This window comes from Ceratotherium simum, chromosome 11, assembly GCF_057802395.1.
Source record: "Ceratotherium simum simum isolate JZ-2026a chromosome 11, ASM5780239v1, whole genome shotgun sequence".
NCBI classification, from domain to species: domain Eukaryota; kingdom Metazoa; phylum Chordata; class Mammalia; order Perissodactyla; family Rhinocerotidae; genus Ceratotherium; species Ceratotherium simum.
Window position 1 is genome coordinate 63,949,224 of NC_141910.1, and position 20,090 is coordinate 63,969,313.

Genomic DNA, 20,090 nt, shown 5'->3' on the forward strand with positions numbered 1-20,090 from the left:
AGTTTAGAACCATTCTCCTTAAATATTGGTATACTTCATAATCCTCTGGAAAGCTAATAAAGAATACAGACACCTAGACTTATTGAGTATGGCAGGGTCTGGGCTTCTGTTTTTCTTACCAAGTTTCCAAGGTGATTCTTATTCATACCGAAGTTTGAAAATCACTAGATTAGAAAACAATGCAATTATCTGTTATTTACAGGTTAGATAAAATGCAGCTGTGAGCTCATCAGTTCCTGATGAGTTTTTCAATGGCAGCCCTTTAATCATCTTTCAGGTTTCTTCTGTGGTAATTGATCTATTCAATGTAACTATAAAATAACTGCACTCATGAATATAAGAGCAAGCATTTTAAATGTTAGTCAATGGATTCCAGCAATGCATTGAAAGAACAACACATGATGATGAGGCAGAGTTACTTTCCAGTAAACTAAGATTCAACGTCAGTGAAATATGTAAACATTACTCATTATATCAACAAACTTCAGGAGAAACCCTGCATGGTCATAATAATAAATGTTTGAGAAGGCAATTGATAAAATTCAGCAACAATTCCTAATAACAATGTAAAATATAGAAACCAAGTAAAACTTCTTAAATATGATACAGACTAAACACAACAGCAATATCAACAACTAAAAATTGGTAGTAGACATTATTCTAAATGGAAAAAGCATTTCAATTAAAATCAGGAACTATATAGCTTGCCTGTTCTTCCCTTCATTTATTTGACATGGTCAGGGAGGTTTTAGTGAATGTAAAAACACAAGAAAATAAAATAACTGCTACAAACATTTGGAAAGAAGAAATAAAACTATATTTTTGAGTTTATGATATATTTTATGTTTGAAAATCCAAAAGACTAGTAAAATCACTACAATTATTAAGAGAATATGGTAACATGGCTGGATATAAGAGCTATCTACAAAAATTAATGATGCTTTTCTCATTTGATACAGAAAAAAATTCATTTACAATATGGAAATATCTAAAGTACTTAAGAGTAAATAAAACAAGAAAGGGAGGAAATCTATATGAAGAAAACCACAGTAATCTTAAAAATAGAAGCCCATCGTAAGTCATATTTTATCCTCTGCCATACATAAAAATATATTCCAGATGAATTAAAGAGTTAAATGCAGACAAGCCTAGAAAATGACATGTACAATATAGGAGTTGGGACTACCCTATTAATTAAAACTGCAAAGCCAAAAGCTATATAGAATGTAGGTATATCTTAATATATGAAAATTAAAATTTTGTGTACATAACTCTGCAAAGTCCATTATCAAAGATATGCTTTGATAATTTTTTATTGCAGATAATGAACAAAGCATGAATATTTTTAATATCCCAAAATTTCTTACAAGTTGACAAGAAGGCAAACAACCATTAAGAAAATGAGCAAAAGGCATACATTGTCAATTCAGAGGAAAGCAAATACCAGTGACCAGTAAACATTAAGTGATGTTTAAATGAACTCTCAGTTAAGGAAATGGAAAATAAAATCACAGTGAGATATAATTTTACACCTATTGCCAAAAATTAAAGGGAAATATAAAACTGATGGTTGGCAGGTATGAGAGGAAAATAGTACTTTCAGTTTTAACTTGGAGATTTGAAAATGTACAGCCTTTTTATAAAGCAATGGACAACATCTATTAAAATTAAAACTACATATATTCTTTGACCAACTCCTGGTGACCTTTCTTACAGAGATTAAATTCCCAAGATGTAAGGACTCATGAATAAGATTGATTCATGTGGTGTTATTCACAGTGGCAAAGCAAAACAAAATAAAACCAGAAAAAAATTGGTGAATACTCACCAATAAGAGAATAACTGAATAAATTACGGTGTATGCATACCATGGTATGCTATTCAATCTTTAAAAGGACAAATTAGCTACTTGGAGGTACTACAATACTCCCACTAAGTATTGTTGTGTGAGAAAAGAAAGATGCAGTGAAATATATATATTAGGGTTCCATTTTGTAAATTGAACTGACAAAAATGCCTTCCATATGCATGTAGATATATGTATATGCACATATATATCTCTATAGGATTGAAATAACACAGAAAAATAACAGGATGCAAACATGGAGAGACATGATTATCAACCTGGGTGATGATGTTTGGAAAGTTGGCCTAGGTAGGGAAGGAAAAGATGGGAGAATCATACAAAAAAGGCACAGAAAAAAAGACTAATTAAAAGAGCATATATATAATCTCATTCACGTAAAATTATGTACGTATGTGTATATGTACACATAATTAAATAAAAATATTTCAAAAATAAAAGGCATTCTAACAATACTAAAAAGATCACTCCAGGTGATATGAGCTGGATAGAGCATGCAAGAATGGAAGCAGGGAGGGCATTACGAGGCCACCCAGCAACCCAGGCAAGAGGTGACATGGGCTGAGACTCAGAAGTAATGGTAGAGATAGGAGAAGTGAACAGACTTGGGGTATGTCTTGGAAGTTACCGCTGATAAGATCTTCTGATGGATTGGACATGGAGGGAGTTGAAAGGTAAAGATGGGACTTGAGGATGAATTTTAAGTTTTTTGCTTTAGCGTCTTGATGGATAATGGATCCATTTTACTGATAGGAAAGACTGCATAAGGAATGGGTTGGTTGGGGAGGAAATAAAGAGTTCCCTTTGGGGGTATGTTAAAAGTTTGAGATGCTTATTATAAATCTAACTGGAAAGGCCAAGGGAGCAGTAGGATATAGACTCTAGAGTCGCCAATGACTGTCCCTCACTTAGCCTAGTGGGATTGTAATGGTTGTTGGAGTGCCTTCTCTCAGGCAGAATTAATTCAGTCAGTCAACAACAGATGCAGATCCTACTAGTGGCCAGCCCTGGAGATGATGTAATATTATGTACTCCTCTGTGTTCATTCCCCTTTGTGTTTACTCTTCTAGAACACTCATCATGGGCCATCACTATTTATACCTTGGTCTGTCCCACTGGCCTCTGTGCTCCTTCGGGGTCATTATCTTATTTATCTCTGTATTGTGAGCTTTGTGTATAGTGTCTGGTGCAGAGTCAGCACTGGGTAAGTGGTAGTTGATTTTAATCTATTAATGACTTTAAACTCATCTTTCTGCTTCAGACTTCCATAGTTTCAGAATGTAATGTTAGCAGGATTGTAATGCTCTCTCCCCTACCCATACCAACAAGTTTTGTTTTAGATGTTTTAAAATAAAGGACACATCATCTAGCAGTCATTTTACCCATAAAAGCCACTTCTCATCTCTTAGCTCTGAGGAGTCTGAGTCAAGATGAACAAACTCTGTACTCTCTTTTTGTTCCCCAAAAGAGACACCCTTGTTGTCAGGAATGGAGTCCTCTCTCTGGTTTTCCCTCCAACTCAAAGTCCCTCTGTGCTTTGATTCACTTTGAACTTCTGCCCAGCCCCTCTTATCTCCAGTGCCAACCTCTCCGCCAGAGCCTTTGCCCTTCCTCTGGAATCCTCTTCCATCTGTCATCTCTGCTCTTGCTTTCATCGTCAATCCCTTCTTCAGCCTTCACATGCCCATTCTGAAGAAAGCTTCTTTCCACTCTGCTACCCTCTCCAGATCCTGTTGCATCTTTTCTCACCTTTCACCACCACACGTCTTAAAAGAACAGTTTGTGTTTGCTTCCATTTATTCCTCATTTCACCCTTTGCAATATGTTTTCCTCACTCACAGATTCTATGCACTAGCTCTTGAAAATGTTATCTAGAACTTCATAACTTTCCAGTCAAGTATTGCCCTCATTATCTTCAATCACTTTGGGACATTTAAAATTGTTGGTTCTCTCTCCCTTTGGAAACTCTTCCCTTAGAGAAATCTGTGATAGTGTGGTAGAGTGAAAAAGAGTGTGGACTTGGGAGTTAAACAAATTGGAGTTCACGTCTCAGTTCTAGAATAGTAGCTATATGACCTGGGACAGCTTCCTTAACCTTGCTAAGCCTTGACTTCCTTATCTGTAAAATGGGGAGATAATTGTAAAGACTATACAGGATTGTCATGGGGTTAAAATCAGATGACATATTGATGATTTGCCTGGCACAGAGGCCCTCGGAGCACATCATTGCCTAAACAATCCCACTTGATTTCCATGTCTCTGCACAATCCTGGTTCTCTTCCTATCTCTCTGACTAAAGCCCCCTTTCCTCTGTCTACCCTCCAACAAAGATAGCCCCGAGGGACAATGAATGACGGAGTATAAAGGAAGTACTTTGACCTTTTAACAAGGATCAGATAGGCAGCTGTGAATACAAAACTTTTGATGAACAAGTCCTTGAATTTTTGCTTAATTATTTATCTCATGTATAATTATAACCAGAAAAAAACCCCATAAATTTTCTGCCATTTCAACATTATACTTCAATTCATGTTCCTTTACAATAATCTCTAATGATATTGCAACAATGTCTGTACCAGGACTCTGATTGTAGAGAACACATTTAATCTATTGCCAATTGGACTCTTTTACTTGTTGTGCATTCAGAATGAATGTAAATTGTCTTATGTTCCTTGAAAGGAATTAGACATGGCTTGATACATTAGTGAAATCATTATCAATTCATTAAACTGCATGCTTTGAACTGGACTATTCTGTGGCTTACTGAAATGCAGAAAGTGTATTCTTTTATGTGCGTAATCACAGTTGATGGATAGACTTATAGCACTCAAAGGCTGCAACTTTTTGCATGAAATACTTTCCTGTACATGCGTGAAATTCGGTGTCAAATGACTAAACTCAGGTGCATTTAAATAAAGAGAGAAAAAACCATGTAAAACAATTGCAAAACAACTTTTTATTTCAGGAAAGGAAGAGAGTTTCTATGTGATTCTCAGAAACTAAGGTTGTCTTTTTTGGGTATGTGAATAAATTATTGTGTGTAGAAATAACTTTCAACCTTGCACACTTAGGAGCAAAGTTGAGGAATACTCTTGCGTAGCAACTGACATTATTAATTAATTGATTAATTCTCTGATTAAGAAAGGAAGATAAACTGTAACCCAATCCTTTTATTCATATGTCAAGGTGAAATGCTCAGGCTTCACAACCCCAAAACTATTGTATGAATTTTTTCTAATATTTAAAACAATAGTAACAACAATAATAAAACAAGCCAATGCTTTGGAAAATAATCATACTTGTCATTTCTGAAGGACACAAGAAGGAGCCAAAATTACTTATTAGATTTTAATGTCTTGTGGTTGTCTTGGTCTGGTGTAGGTATGAGGATGCGATGCTGTATTAGTGTGAAATCACAGAATCTGCTCAGGAAACAGGCTTAAATTCTGTTCCTGCTCTTTGCCAAACGTGCAGTCTTATTGGCTATTTGCTGTTTTGTAGCTACCTTGTATTTCCATCTATAAAATAGGGATAGTTATAGCTCCTGCTTACCAGTTTCACAGGATTGTTTTGGGTATCAAATAAGATGGTGGATATGAAAGTTTCTTGTAAAATTGTGATTTACCACAAAACACTGGGGATTAGCACTGATACCAGGAAATGAGGCTGAGGTAGGCCAGTGCTCAAAGGCGGGTTCCATTTGGGGACCAGGGTGGTTGACTCTTTGGACTTGGTTGAATTTACTTTCACGTTGGTTCACCATATGTCAGCTATCAGGCTGTGCGAAGATATCCCTGAGCTCTAGAGGGTGTAAGTGGAGAAGGTTCCCGGCTGCCTCCCTTTCTATCATGGAGCTACAACAGAGTGTGTGGGTCCCAGGAGCTCACATGGATGGAGAACTCCTCTGAGTCAGAAGATTCCCAAACCAAGAGCCTTTATACTTTTTTTTTTCAGGCTGGAGAGAGGTGTACCACATCTCATATCATCTGGTCCAAAAATATGCTTCCTAGGTTTGTAATTCTTCACTAGGCTGATTAGTGTTGGAACACAGTCCTCCCTGGATTTCTTGGTGTTCCTGCATGTTTCAGGCCTTCTGCGCAATAGAAATTGGCTGACTATAAAGAGAGAGAATGCCTCCTCTCCTCCAGAGCCATTTGCTCCCATTCTAAGGGTAACAAAATCTAGAGACACCTTTTCATCTCCCCCAGAGACAGTTGCTTATTGGTTAGAGACCTTTGTCTCTTCTCCCATGACAGGATTTGTTTGCATTCCAGAGTAAAATATAAGATTTCTCTCTCTTTCTCCCTTCTTTCTCTCTCTCCGGACAGGAGGATGGGAAGATGTGTCAGCAGTTCCTACATAAGATCTGAGTTTCATAATTTGGGGTTCTGTCCTGTGGTGCACACTGCTGCCCTGCAGGGACATCTGGACTTCACTGCAGGTGAGGTGACATCATCTTACACCTTTCACAGTTTGGACCTTAACAATTACTTCCTGCATTATTTATTGAGCCTAACAACTACATAGACCTTCAGCTTGGGCTCTAGAAGGATTAGTATTTTTAGTAGTTCAAGTTTAGGAATCTTTGGCTGAGAGTTGGAGACTTTTTTCTAGCAGCCTTTAAAAAGAAATGGGCAAATCTTTTTCTAATGGGTGTTCACCACACGAAGGGGGTAAATTGAGGCTGATGATACACTTCTTATTTGTTAGGCTGGGAGTGACTTCTTGACATCCCCACTGTAGAATTTCTTTGGAGATAGATTACCATGTGTGTTTGGTGTGGCTGGATGCTGGTTAAAAGAGTGGTTAATTCCTAGTTTCTTGTCTATGTCCATAAACCTTTGGGAAACGAGGGCCAAGATTTTTACTTGCTGGCATCTATGACACTTGTCACTAACCAAGGGTCACTCTTGATGGTAGTGTAACATTCCCCCAGCTGTTGGTGCATTAGGGAGAGCAATGTTCTAAGACCCAAACCTGCACTAGAGCTGGATGCTGGCTCTGACTGTCACTCATTAATTAGATGGCCTTGGAAACTCACTTCAATTTGCTAATCCTGTTTCTTCTCTTAAATTAAATTAGGATAACTGAACTGCTTAACAGGAATTTTATGAGGATCAAATGGGCCAACTGGTGAGCTATGCTTTTTAAGCTTATGAGGTGGCAATAGCTAGGCCTGTAGGAAGGTGGGTTTTTAAAAATTTTAATTTAAAAATTCTTTTGGCTACTAGAATAATTTAAATATCTGATCTGGCAATGTGCTCCTTCCTGCTGTACTTCAGGGCATGGGGTGAAATAATACAGTGTGCCTGACTTCACCCATTTTCTATCCTCTTTACAAGTTTCAGGAAGGCATTTAAGTATTATGACAAGATAGTGAAATCACATTGCACAGGTAAGAAAGTAGCACCTATTAGAGGTGTCTGTCTATACCTTGAGAACCTCTGGGCATCCAGAGTGATTTCTGAGGCACATTTATATCAATGAGATAGTGGCCTGCTGGAAGGGACATGAGAAAGGGGGTTTTAGGCTCTGGTCAAGCCCCTGGGTACCTAAATGCACTGGATACCTAGAGTACTTCCAGCAGGAGTAAATGAACCTGGGAGAGACCACTTGGGGAGAGAGAGATTGTATCATGGACTTGGGTTGGCATTGAGGAACTATGAGAGAGAGCTGGAGGTGCATCTAGATTTCCCTATTGAATTAACTCCAAAAGAATGCGTCTTGGGTAGAATCCTGTAGCATAGAACAGTGGTCTACTCTGCCCTCTAGAGCGACAGAACTGGGGAAGTCACCGTGAGCTAAGGAACCCAGGAGGTTGGACATGACTAGGCCCCATGGATACTCTTCAGTGGCAATGGTTGTTAGGAGTTGCCACTGCTGAGGTCTGTTACTGGGTGTGATCACCTCCACTGATTGCCATTGCTGTTGGGAGTGGCCCTTTGGAGTCCCAATTATTGGAAAGTACTATTGGAAAATAGGGAAAGTGTCAGTAGGGAGAGTCAGTGTTGGAGCATCTGTTTCACAGGGACATCCTAACAAGCCAGAGGGACCAAATAATGTCAATTCAAACTTCCTGTTATGTTTTTGTCACTTTTTAAACATTCTTTTGTAAATCTTCATGATAACATATAATTTAGGTATTATTATCCACATTTGACAAAAATGGGAACTGAGACTTGGAAAGTAACCTGACTGAAGTCATGCATGTAGTAAATCATGGAGCTGGGATTTGAACTTAGATTGAATGCCAAAACCCAAGATGTTTTCATTTTTAGCACGTTTTCTTACTTAATATTCTTCAGCTTATCTATGATGAGTATTATCCCAGTGATACTCATGCTTGATATCTGGATTTGGGTAGGGATATTTTTTGTTTTCAATGCACTTTGTAGTGAAGAGAAAGAATCACAATTTCCCATCAGAAAATCTGATGAGATTGGAAGCTCAGAAAGTCTGGGATAGGGCCCAGGCTATTAACAGGGACCCTTTACATTGTCTATCACTGATTTTTGGCAAAATAAGTAGCTCACAAGGAAAAAAAAAAACTTTCATAAGAAAAAAACTTCAACAAGGAAAAAAACCTCCTTCTCCTTCAAATAAACAGCATAAGTTTAAAAATCAGAATGGTAAAAGATGGGAAATTACATGACGTACTTGGATTTAAAAATCATGAATAAATGAGACAAAGATTAAAGAGAAAATCAAAAACATTGATAGAATTGGCTTCCTACCTATCAAACAGCATGTGACTGAATGAGTCTCAGCATCCACTGCTGGCTTCTAAGTGGAATTACCCATTATGTGGGGAAAAAAGATCATGGCGGCACTCAGCGGCTGCCCTTAGATAATTGGCTCACCTAGTGTATCCTGACAATTTAGATTTAAAATTAGTTCAAATTCTATGAAGACAAAAATAAGCACATGTATTGCAAATGCCTTTGGAAGAAAGCAAAGTGAAATGATAAATGGTCCTGTGTCCCGCTTGGCATCATGTCCAAGGTCCCCCTGGGGTGGCTGAGGATTCCTGATTGGCTTAATGTCTGCCTTAATGATGACGAAGAAGGACTGAATAGTGTTTAATGATGTTTTAAGTAGATTCTAAGTGGAGGCTCATGACCAACGTCAAGTAATAGAGAAAATACAAATGAATGTCAGAAACAGAACAATAACCACAAACTTCCTCCTGCTGCAGCCAGGATTAACAAAACTCAGACAGCTCATGAGATCTGCTAGCATGTATGAGCCTGGAAGTATTTGTTAGTCTGTCCCAAGTACTGTTGTTGGCTGGATGTGCATAACCAGGACTTCTTTGTACACCTGAGTTTGCAAAGAAGGTACTTGGAAAGGTGGAAAAGACATTTAAAATATTGTATTTTTAATTATAAATAAATAGATACTTATTAAAAGAGGTTTTTTCCATAAGAAAAGAGGAAAAAAAAGAAAGATTTGGCTTTAGCCTCATCACCAAACAGAAATCACCTTTGACCTTATCATGTGAATTCTTCTTATCTATCCTGGTGTATATTTTATTTTTTAAAGTATAGTTGTAATCATATTGTGTATACAATTTACATCACATTTTTTCTGTTACTATTATTTAGCAAGCATTTTCCTTTTATAAACCCTCTTCATAATTATACATTTTAATAGCTATGTAATAACTCCTTGAACAAATGTACCATAGTAAACCATGTCTGTATTATTATCTAGTTTTCTTTTTTTTAAAAAATTTTTTACTCCATAAAAAATACCATGATGAACATCTTTGTGCATAAAACTTACTCCCTGGCTTCCAAAGGATTCCTTTGGATTAATTTCCAAAGACAGAGTTTCTAGATAAAAGAATATGATAAGTTCTTGATACATGGTGACAATTTGTTTCCCCAAAAGACCATGTGATTTGGTCTATTATAAAATATACTTGTTAACACTAGGTATTCTTATTTTTGAACTCTGTTAATTTAAATTTAAAAAGCGTATATTTATTTCATTTAAATCTATTGGATTGCTATTGAAATGGAATAGTTTCCCAAGATGGTTGACGAATATGTTTCTTGATATTTTTTGCTTTTTTCATGTTCTTTCCCACTAATCTTGAATTGGCTTCAAACTGGTCTCCTTGACTCTAGTCTAACCATCCTTCAATCCATCCTCTAGATGGATTGCTAGAATTGCTAGAATTATTCCTAAATCAATACCCTCATCACATCACCTCTTCCTCAAATCTTTCAAAGGCTCTCCATGTCTACTGAAGTAGAGTAAATTCTTTACCCTCCATGGAAAGCCACCACAGTATGGTCCAAGCTATCACACTGCCTGGTCCTGGGCAACTTCTGGGTAAATATGGAATTTATAGTTTCCTGAGTTGTGCAGTAAGAGACTCATCTAGGGTCACACATTTTCTCAAAATCTAGCGGGAAGCAGCCAAGTTTTCTTTGATAAGACAATCTGGATGAAAGAACTACCACTACCAAGTTCCACAACTTACCTTTGCATTCCTGATGGGAAAGTAATGCAGTGACAAACCTCTGCCATTGAGTTAGATCTTCCTAGGCTCCAATTCTGCCTCTGCTATTCATTCGGCTATGGGCTGGGGCAGTCATTTAACCCCCACAGCAATAATGCCCACTTCTCAGAGCTTTTGAGGATGAAATGAAATGACAAGGTACATTGTGCACACTAGGTTGTCAGAAAATGAATAACTCTTCCAAATAAAGAACGCTTCTCCTTTAAAGTATGAAATATCTAAAGTAGTCAAATTCATAGAAGCAAAGAATAAGAATGGTGGTCGCCAGGGGCTGGGTGGGGGGAGGGGGAAAGGAGGAGTTGCTAATAAACAGATATAAAGTTTCAGTTATGCAAGATGAATAAGTTCTAGAGCTCTGCTGTACAGCAATTTTTAAGTGGCTATCTCGCCCACTTAATCTATGAGAGTAGATCTCATGTTGTGCTCTTACCGCAATAAAATAAAATTTTAAAGAATTTAGTTCTCAAGATTTTATTTTTATAAGCACAAGAAACTTAGACTTGCCAAAATTCAGAGCATGGGTTGTAGCAAGTAAGAGTAAAGCAATGTGTAATTGTTGTCAGTTTTGGTATTAAGGTCACCCCTAACTGGCAGGCAGTTCTCCTGGCTTTTCCAGGAGAATCCAGATCCCAGCTATCTTACTAACATCTATTACTGCTGAAAATAGAAACTTCATCATACAATCAAGGCTGGTATTTGTCACTCACTTTGATCCCTAAGAACATTTTTTAAAGTAATAAATATAATAAAAATAGTGGTGTCTCCTCACTCAGTTTGGCAAGTAACACGTTACCAAATGCCAGTTTTGGGAAACTCGCAAGAATTCTTGTGTAAAATGTCAAAATAAATAAAAAATCAGGAAAATCTAATGACAAAAATATTGAAAAGATGAATTGTGAATAAAACCTTTTCCTTATCTCTAAGTGAATATTATTTAAAAAAATCCCTCAGAAATGGTAAATTGTTTGTATACATTTGCAGATCTACAAATTACTTATTTTGAAAATTTGGCATCAAATCAGAAAATATAAATAAAAAGTAGTACAAAAGCCAATGTGGTGCTAAATGAACTGGATAGTAAAGAAATGATGTTATACTTTGAAGGATACTAAGTTTATTCGTGACCAGAGGCCAGGAGTCTAATTTGTAAAGATAACTCGAGATTGTACATATGAATTCTTGGCTCAGAAACACTCTCCTAAATCATACAGATTCCAGTGGCCTAAAACAATTTGAAGTATGTTCCAATTTTTTATGGCATTTAAAAAATAGATGTCTGGAAACAATTGGAAATTTCTCAAGTTGATTTATCTTTCACGAGTCACAAGAGTAAAGCCAGCTTTCTGATACTGTGTCCTGCATTTATTTTTTGGGAGCCGGAGAACATTCTAATTAAAACTAATCCAGTCACAAACTTGAAATATCAAAGGCTTTAATGTGATTTCCTTCTTAGTAGGCAAGACCATCTTGCCATAAATATTTTGCCCCTGCCTGGTTAGAATCTAATTCAAAAAAGTGACAAAGTGGCAGTGACTCTGGGAAGCTGAGTTTTGGATTCTGTAAGAAGAGCTCGGAGATCTCTTGGTGGGCTCAGGCTTGGAGAGGGAGACGTGGAGTCTCTGTTCCCTCACACCCAAGAAACCAGGGCGGTGGGTAATCAGACCACAGAGTCCACACAAGTGCCTCAGCTTTAAAGAGAGAAAGACCTTCCCCAGCCTGTCCATATAAAATGGCACAACTCTCCCCAACTTTCATCCCTCTCCCTGTTGATTCTTCTTTGTAGCATTGATAACTGGGTGACCCCAAAAAGACTTTATTTATCTGTTGTCCCTGCATTAGAAAGTAAGCTTTGTGCGTGCGGGAAATTGTTGGTTTTGTTTGCTGCTATATTCGGAGTACCTAGAACTGTACCTGTATGAGGTAAACGCTCCTGAGCACTTGTTGCAAGAATGAGTGAGTCAATGAACGCAATGATACAAACACCCTCAAACCATCCTCACTCATCTACACTGTCTTTGATCATTCAAAAGGCACTGACTACAGAATTGGCTCCTTCTACCTAGACTGTCCTCCCTCCCTCGCTGTCCTGACATTTGCCTCCAAAAAGCCAAGTTAAAGCGCTAATCCCCCAAATGCCTCCCTTGACCTCTGCCGTGGAAATTAATTTCTCCCTGCTCTCAACCGTTTGAGCATTTTTTAATTCTTTATACTATGTTTGGCTATATAATATATAACACTAACTATAATTTGATTCAACATTGTATTACTATATTATATTATATTATACTGTATTGTAATATAACTTTATAATATAACTATGTAGATTTTCTCCTGTTAGACCCTGAACTCCATGAGGTTAAGAATTGAATTGTAATCATCTTTTAATCTCCTAAAATGTCCAATATGTTGCATCATATAGAGTAGATATTCAATAAATGATTTTGGAAATGATAGTTGATGATGAAGAAAGATCTGGATAATGGGCAGTTCAACAGCAGAGAAATTCCTCAATGACTCTTCCGTCAACCTTCTCCTCCTCAGAAAGATATCAAGTTTCCAGGAAATTCACAATATGTTTTATAGCCTATTTTATCTGTACAGCTTTGAGACAGTGGCCTCTAAAATGCCCTTATCTCCCCAGCCCCACCTAACTGGGAGGGGTGCTGTGCTGGCTGGAATCAGGCACACCTGTGCTCAAATGTTGTTCTCATCCGTTGCCAGCTGCACGGTGTGTCATTCAACCTCTCTGCACCATAGTTACTCTGTCTGTAAAAAGGCGAGAGGAATTCTTACCTTGCCAGGCCCTTTTGAAGGTTAAGTGAGAAAATGATTGTCAAGTGCCCAAGTGTGTCTGGCCCACAGTGGGCTCTCAGCAAGCAGTGCCCCTGATCACCACTGGTGCCGTTCCAAGTGCCTTGTACACATCTTGTCTTCATAGAACATTTTTGCCTGAAAGGAAATTAGAAATGCAGTTGATTTATTATGCTTCACCACTGTTTACTTAATATTCGTCACCAGCTCCCTCACAATTTCTTTGTAACATTCATTATAGACATATTACCTGAGAGCAGCTGAGCCCAAAGAAGATATAAACCTTGGAAAAGGATCAGTTTCGATTTACGTTATAACAATTGCGATCGTCTATACTAGACTCTTAGGCGCTGTACTCGGCGTTTTAGGTACATTCTTTCTTGTTACAGAACCTGTGTCCCTGCCCTCTGAGAAGTGGTGTCTTCCATCTTCTTTAAGGCATTGGCTCATTTTTATGCCTATTTGCAGGGTTGGGTTAAATAGCAGAAAGAGGGGTTTCATGTACTGAACACTGACTAGTCTAGAATTATCCAAGAGTACATCCTAGGGTTGTCGGCTTTTGTTTTTCAATTAAGCTGAAGCGCTTTACTTTCAGATACAGACAATACAGCTATCATTGGGCAGACATCCTGCTTTAACGAACTGATAAGAGAGGTTTTATCCCAGCCTGGTTTAAGTCAGCATGGGGCCTACTCTCATGCGGATTTCACTGCCCACGTGTAAATGGGCCTTGATATTAGTCACTCACTGTTTAACCCCTGAAAACATTTTTAAAGTAAGAAAAATTGTAAAAAGCATAAAAAGAACTGATTCCTCACTCTCTGTTTGGCAAGTTGTACACAAGCATTGCCTCATAGGCAATAATAACTATAATAAAACCAGCTAACACGCACATTTTGCAATTTGCAAAGTTCTCACAGTTCTTATTCATCATTTACTTCGTTATCTGGTTTATACCATATGCAGTATTAGCCCTGTTTTCCACATGAGAAATTTGTGGCTCAAGGAATTTAAGCCATTTGCTGGAACACACAGGCAGTAAATGTTGGCAATGAGGTATGAAGCTAGGTTTACCGGCTTCCAACCCAATGATTTAATGAATAGATAAAAATGATTTCAAATGATTACGTCTGTGCTTCAGCTCAAGAAGTCCTTATATCTACTTACCTGGCAATTCCCAGCTAAGTCTGTAAATGGACTCCTGTGAGGTGCTTCAAAATACTTGGCTGTCTTACATTAATGGCTCATCGGCGATTGTATTTACAAGATTCGTTTGCAAGCCTCATTCTCCACTGAGAGCGAGAAGGTAAGCTTCAGTGGAACCCCTCTGAGAATCATCACAGACGTGGAATTCCTGCCGCCCTGAGTTAACAGGCATTCACTGCCTCCTTCTTCCTAGTTGCCACAGTTGGCTGGTAGGGGCGTAGGAAGGTTACATGACTGGGAGGGCCACTGAGTGGACCCGTGGAGTTGTGGTTGCAAAGACCCCTCTCCCTCCTCCTCCAGGTCCAGCCCCTGAGCGTTCATTGTGTGCTTGTCTGAACATTAATTAGGACTGATTCTGTGATTGCCAGCGTGCTGTGAATCTCTGGAAGGATGATCAGGTTTGAAGAAATTCAGCCTGCTCATTGGAAATGAACCCCATCAGAGTATCTTCTTCTCACTGTCCTCTTGTGAACGAAAGTGTATTCCACTTCAAGAAGATGTGAGGGTGAAATTTTAATTGAATAAAAGACAGGACACTCTCAGGGATGGTTCCCATAGCAACTGCAGAGTGGGTGTATTTAACATACGCATTAGAAGAGGAAAAGCAGCTCATCTTAGCGTGCATGCACAGAATGTGGAACTAGGAACGGACTTCAAGTCCCTCAGAGCAGCCTGATGCTGAATTGACCGCCTTCCTTGACTTGTACATTTTCTCTTTAACATGCAGTAACCAACCGCATTCATTTGTCTCCTTTCTCTCCTTGGCTTCATGTAGACCAGGTGCCACCTCGCCCAAGGACACTTTGAGGACAACGCCACTGGCTTATAAGAGTCAGGGTGCTGTAACAGATCTCCAGCATGCCGGCATTTGCTTCTGCAGATGGTTCCACACCCCAATCCGTGAGAACCACGGGACGGGCAGATTTGTTGGCAGACAGCCTGGGCTAAGTCCCAGCTTTCACAAACTTGGACATGCCCCTTAACTAACCAGAGCCTCCGTTTCCTTTTCGTTTGTGTTTGTCTTTTAAATCCCTCAAAGGGAGAATAAAGCAACTTACCCAGTGTAAGGGAGAAAGTTAGAAAAAAGGGAATTCAATCAGCACTTCTTTTCTTTCCCAGGGGCCCACGGGATAGTAGGAAATCCACCTGGTTGGGGTTACACTATTTAATTGGAAGTCATTATGACGTGGAAGGTTGCAATGTTTGCCAACTACAGGTAGCTTGTAAAGAGTAGTCCATCAATTGGAGAGGAGGCTTTCTGGATAGGAGAAATGAGGAGAAAGGAACAGGAGAGCAAATGCAAAATGAATTAGCATTTCGCCTCTGTTTGTCAAACGTGTCTCTTCTGTGGGCATGTTGAGGCTGAAGCCAGCCACTTCTGACTCCTCTCAGGGGCCCAGCACCAGGCTCAGAGTCGGGTACTTGGTTAGAGCTGGGTGAATGTTGAACTGAATGGAATCTGACCTAGTTCACCTGGCAGAAGAGCAAGTTCATGTGCCAAACTCGAGAAAGAAGAGAAGCAGCTTATAATTTATTAAAGTATTTGTCATCATATTATTGTTATAAACAAAAGTGTGAATGCTGTCATAAGGTCAGAAACCCAGACTTTGTATATTCAAATACATAGAAGCTTTTTTTTTTAAAGCTGTGTTGTTATTTTTCCTGCTGTTGTTTGAATAAGAATCTTTCTGAAAATTCCAGTGTGTCTCCGCTGAGTGACTTGGGATGGAGGGGAGGGATCTTAACTTTGCACATAGCTCTGCTAGAAAGACAACTGAGGGGGTGATGGCAGCTCTTTTCTTCTGAGCCCTTGGAACATTCTGTCCCTGGTTTATCTAAGGAGTGATTTTCTTATGATATCAGCATCTGCTTCTCTGCCCTTTGGAAGGCAGAAGGAGCTCTGGGGTCCCCAGCAGACTGCTCCTTCCCACAATATTAAATTCAGCCCTGTCAATTCAAGGTTGTGAACATTGTTCCCAGCACCCGAGGGCATCTGTCATCTTGAAGAAGCAACAAAATTGTCTGATAGCCCAGAGCAATTATTTTGGAAGTATTTCCCTCTAGGCTGTGACATGGGCAGATGGACAAGGCAAGAGCAGATGTCCTCTGATTTGGAGGGGGCATTTGACCTTGGAGGGCAGCACTACAGTGTAGTGACACATACAGTCTGGCTTTGAGACTGTATTGAAATCTGGACTTCACGCATTTGCTCTGTGACCCTGGATAAGTTATTTTACCCCTCTGGGCCTCTATTGCTTCATTTGTGAGTTGGAATCACAATAGTACTTAGCTGAGGGAGTCATTAAGACTAAAGAAACGAATACATACAAAAGTCTTAAAACGGTGCCTGGCACATAGTACATAAACATAAATATTAGCAGGTCTTATCATTATCAGTGTCCCGATGATTCCAGCCATCACGGAAACCCAGTGGGGTCTCTTGTATCTGCTCTGGATTCAGATTTACGTAACACTTATTGGAGATGTACTGTGTACCAAGCACTGACAGTGACTCACACATCTTTTTTCAACCTCAGAAGAGGACAGCAGAGACTGTCACTGTCAGATGAATCTGAGCTGACTTCTGGGGGTACCCGGTGGGGGCCAGACTGGAGACAATGCTGTGCATGTACCTGTATAGGGTGGGAGAGGGGAGCATGATGTGGTGGGCCTTGCGCTGCCAGGCTGGGCATTAGAAGAAGGGAAGTTCCATGGGTGGCACAGCTCAGCCCTGAGCCGTTGAAGAACAGCAGAATGCCAGAGAGTGGTGTGTCCAGGCAAATGGTAGGTCAGGCTGGGGCATGAGTTCTGTGTTTGCTGAGCAATGAGGCTAGAGTGCTGGGTAAGATGGGGGCGGGGACCTCTTTAGCATGATGTCATAGGATGCTGAGCTGTCATAATGGTGGGTGTCTCTGATCCAGCCAAAGGGCTTACAACAGATGCAGCAACCTGTGGCAAGAATGGCGGGTTCCAGACCTAGCTGCTTCTCAGTATCTCCTGGGAGCTTATTAAAAATGCAGATTCCTCTACCACACATCTGCTCCACTTAATCAGAATCTCTGGGAATAGGAACTGGAGCCATACAGTCTTGACAGACTCCCCAGGTATTGTTGTGCAGCGAGCCAGCCCTGGGCTCCAAGGATGGGGGTTTGCTTATTACTGGTGTAGCCCACCGGGGAATGAGCTGGGGATAGAGCAGCTTCCTGTTAAGAGGTTACCTGATGCCTGTGATGATGCCAGGTTTCTAGGGCTCAAGGGGCTTCAGCTTGTGCTGAGAGCAGGTTAAGGGAGACAAGGAAGAAAGCTTCGTCCTGGCAGAGTCCAGCATCCAAGTGGGACCGGCAGCAGGGTAAGGTAGGGAAGGCAAGACAGGACAGGGAGTAGCCATTGGCCTCAGGGTAATAGCTGCCAAGGGCACGGGCACGCCTGGCAGGCTGACTTCCCCAGAATGGGAATTGAGAAGCAATTTGGCTTCTCTCAGGATGTGACTTTCTGGGAACCTTGTTACAAGAGAATTGAGGAGCATCAGCCACATCCAAGGCCCCTTGCTCTAGGAGGGGGTGGCCGGAATCCCATATGTCCTGGACTCGCCCTCACCAAATTCCGTCCTGGCATCTGCAGGGCGAGCTCTCCGCTCTTTGATCTGCTTCAGGCCGATGATGCCCACTGGGCATTGAGAGTGTCAGAGAAATTCAGCAGGACTGAACCCTAGCAATGCATATAATTCCACCTCCTCATCTTTTCTCTCTATTCCCACTACTGGGAATAATCCCTTCACTGTCTCTCAATAGTTGAAACCTCCACTTTCTTTGAGGTTCACTTTAAATGGTGATGTCTCCTAGGTTGCCAATTTTTTGTAGCCATCAATTTCAAGTCTAAGGCAATTTGATCCAGTTAAACACATCCTGATTGAGTACATATTATGAACTAATCCCCGAGTCTGGTGCTGGCAGGTGAAAGAAAAATTAGGACAAGTTCCCAGTTCTTAAGGGGCTCAGTGCAGGAAAAGAAAAATGCAGGAAAATAAATGTCATGTAGTGTGCCAGGTACTAGGATAGGGTAAATTCCGATTTCCAAAAAGGCCTATGTTATAGTTAGTTCTGTGTGTGTTTTATCTCCTCTATCTGACTAATTTTTTTAGAGGGCTAGGGACATGTCTCATTCATCTTATATTCCCACCCTCTGAAACAGAGAATGGGACATGGTCGGTGTTCAATAAATACTCATTGATCTGGTTTGAATTGAATTCTATGTAAAAATATATTTTTCATAAATACGATTATTTGATTTGATTTAAAAGATTTTTTTTTAATTTAAAAGACGTGTTTTTATATATTATATAATGTCAGGCTATTGGTAAGACAGATTTAGGAGAGTTTGAGTTCTCTTTCGTTTTATTTCTGTCACTGACTGTGTTTTTAATAAACACACTGACTACAAGGAGTAAAGATAAAATATAGTTTGAACATTTTTAGAGAACTCTGAATTAGAAGAGTTTGCCAGTACTTTGAAAGGGCAAATTGCGACACAAAATTATTTGGACCAATTAGAGGATTGGTAAAATTGAAAGGGAGAATTTTTATTAGGGCAAAGTGTCATTCCAGAAAGAAGTACTGTCTCCAAATGCTGAGTGAGAGAGGAATGGCCAGAGATTGTCTTAGAAAAGGACAGAGATTTGGAAGAGCGGGAGAGCAGGAATGAAAGTACCAGATGAAAGGTAAGTCCTCAGATTTTTCTCTTCTCTTCCCTACTGATGTCTTAAACTGGAATAATTTGCTTTCAGTGTGGTATAAATGAAAAAGCATGGGACAGATCTGTGTTAATATACAGGTCCATAGTGCCCTAAACTGTGATCCCGGACAATTTAACCTCTCATATGTAAAATGATGAGCCTGGTACGTTCTTTCCAGCTACATTCTTCCTGTGAGTGAAGAGCCAATGAGATAATAATGTGAAGTGCCCTGCAGGATCCTTGCACGTAGTATGTACTCAGTAAGTGGCCATTCCCATTACAGGTCCCTTCCCTGAGATAACTGTGGGGAGCTCATTGGCAGTGCAGAAATCGAGAATGGGTTCTCACAAACATTATAAAATTATCCCTTTTGATGACTCCATGAGCAATGTTACTGGCGTCCTCAGAAACCCATCTTGGATATATGAACACCGAACCAGTCATGTGCTGGATATTGCCAGCTGGGGTCTCTGGTGAAGCGGGCAGAAATGGCACTGAGATACTGGGTACAAGCTGAGGCTTGTCTGGAGTGGTGCATTGTTGTGCATTTTCCTCTCCCTCACCTGTGGCCCAATCGATGATTGGCGGGGTCCTTTGCCACCTGCAAATGGCTCACCTGGAAGCCTTTGCAGCTCCTCTCTTAAGCCTGTCGGGTTGAGGACTCTGGTGTGGGATCTGCATAATGTCTGGGGCTTCTGGGACTCTTTAGAGCAAAGAAAATACTCAGGTTCAGGGCTGAATCTACACAAGCTTGGATACTGTCCCTGCTGGGGGCAACCCTGTACCATCTCCTGAAAAAGGAAGAAATTCCACGTGCTTTTTTGAAGCACTATTGGGTCCAACATAGGGTGACCATATATTTTAATCATCCAAAGCAGGACACTTCTGAGGCATCATTAAAAGTTGTGCTGGGATGACTGGCATAATTAAGGCTGTCCTGGGCAAAG